Genomic DNA, 1,966 nt, shown 5'->3' with positions numbered 1-1,966 from the left:
CCCGACCCAGCAGGGTGGGATGCTGTGGGGGGGAAAAAAAAGAAGGGCCCAATGCTGATGGAGGATGAGCAAGGAGGGGACCAGGGTGCTGGGCAGAGACAGAGGGACCTGGCAGTCTGGGGGGCGGGTGACAGAGCTCCGTGGTGGCCCCCCTGGGGCTGGGGGGGGAGAGGAGGCATGGGAGGTTCCGGAGCCACAAAGACGGGGTGAGCCTGGTCATCCCGCTCCCCCAATCTCTGGGGCTTTTCCTACCAAACCGGCTCATGATTTTTTCAGAGCTGGGAACAGAAATAACCGAGAGCGAGTGAATAATCCATGAGGCTTTGGCTGAGCCGCGCCAGCAGTGCCAGGGCAGGGGCTGCTGAAAGAAGAGAGAAAACATTTTAGCTCAACCCCAAACTGAAAGCCACGGCTCAAACGGGCGCTCCCCAACCCTGCTCTGGGGCTGGAGGTGAGGCTTGGGGGCACACGCTGTCCCCAAACAGTGGGGGAGATCCCCCCACTTAGGGCACTGTTAACTCACCAGGGTCCTCCCACCCCTCTGAAAGACCAGCGCCGGGCTCCTCTTCCTCACCCGCATCCCATCTTCCCTAAATAACCACCCTCCGCCGCCGTGCTGTGCCAGACGCTCATCACCCCCCCGGCTCCTCGTTAGGCTCCCAAGCATCCCCACTGCTGTGGGATGGAAGTCAGTAACGAGCTCGTCAGGAGCCGACAAACCTCCGTGCTGGTTAAAAGTGGGCCAGGAGCCCTTTTGGGCCCCATTCCCGCCCCCAGGAGCCCTTTTGGACCCCATTCCCGCCCCCAGGAGCCCTTTTGGGCCCCATTCCCGGGGCCAGGAGCCCTTTTGGGCCCCATTCCCGCCCCCAGGAGCCCTTTTGGACCCCATTCCCGCCCCCAGGAGCCCTTTTGGGCCCCATTCCCGCCCCCAGGAGCCCTTTTGGACCCCATTCCCGCCCCCAGGAGCCCTTTTGGGCCCCATTCCTGCCCCCAGGACAAACGATTTTTGAGGGACTGCAGCATGGGGAGGGGGTTCAGGAGCACTCATCGGGTCCCTCGGCTCCATTCCCATCACGTGGGATCACCCAGTTGGTTGGGAACAAGGAGCCTGTGCCACCGCTGTCCCCGCGTCACCCCAAGGAGCGGCCCCTGAGCCACTAGGTATATAAGGGGTGCAGGGGGGATTCGGGGTGGCAGATATCCTTGGGGGGGGAGCAGGTACAGGGGGAACCATCGTGTCTCACCCTCTCCGGCGGGACCAGATGAGGGTGATGGGCACGGGAGACCCCTAAAAGCCTTTTGCCGGCTGCACAGCAGCGCTGCAGGGGGGATTTGCAGCTCCCGCGCTGAGAAATCCCCAAAACACGGAGACAGAGGCCCGGCCGGAGCATTTATGTCAAAGATAAAATAAAGCCAAGAGGGTAGGAGCCCGAGGTAGACGGTGGGGCTACCCGCGTGGCTCCTGGCACACGTCGGGGTCTCTATAAGCTACCTGCTACGTGGCTACCAGGCCTCAAAGAGTTCCTGAACCCCAAGGTGAAAAAACCCCAGCAGCCCACCCGGTATTTACGGGCAGAGAGACCCCCTGAAGCCCCAGGATGCTGCCCCATTCTGGAGAAGCCCCTTCTCCAAAGCAGCCAGCAGGCGAAGGGCCCCACTTCGAAACCCAGCGCAAGGGCAGATGGGCAGGGAGAGGACAAATTCGGGGTCTTGCTGGCTTTCCAGAGGGGGCACAGCAGGAGGAGGATGCCGTAGCCCTGGACGTAGCTGGCTGGGGACGGTTTTGGGAGCGTGGAGGCAGGACCCCGCACCGACGTCCTCAGGGCCAGCGTCTCGCTAGACTTCAGGGGTGGCCGGCTGCAAAGAAACCCAAGAGCTGCTGCTGCTTCTGGGAGGGGACGGAGCATGGGGTGGCCCCCCGGCACCCACCACCCTGCGGGGTCTGGGGGGGCTCCAGCCTCTCCTC

The sequence above is a fragment of the Egretta garzetta genome, unplaced genomic scaffold (genome assembly GCF_000687185.1).
Source record: "Egretta garzetta isolate BGI_Z169 unplaced genomic scaffold, ASM68718v1 scaffold931, whole genome shotgun sequence".
NCBI lineage: Eukaryota > Metazoa > Chordata > Aves > Pelecaniformes > Ardeidae > Egretta > Egretta garzetta.
This window is presented reverse-complemented; position numbering follows the sequence as displayed.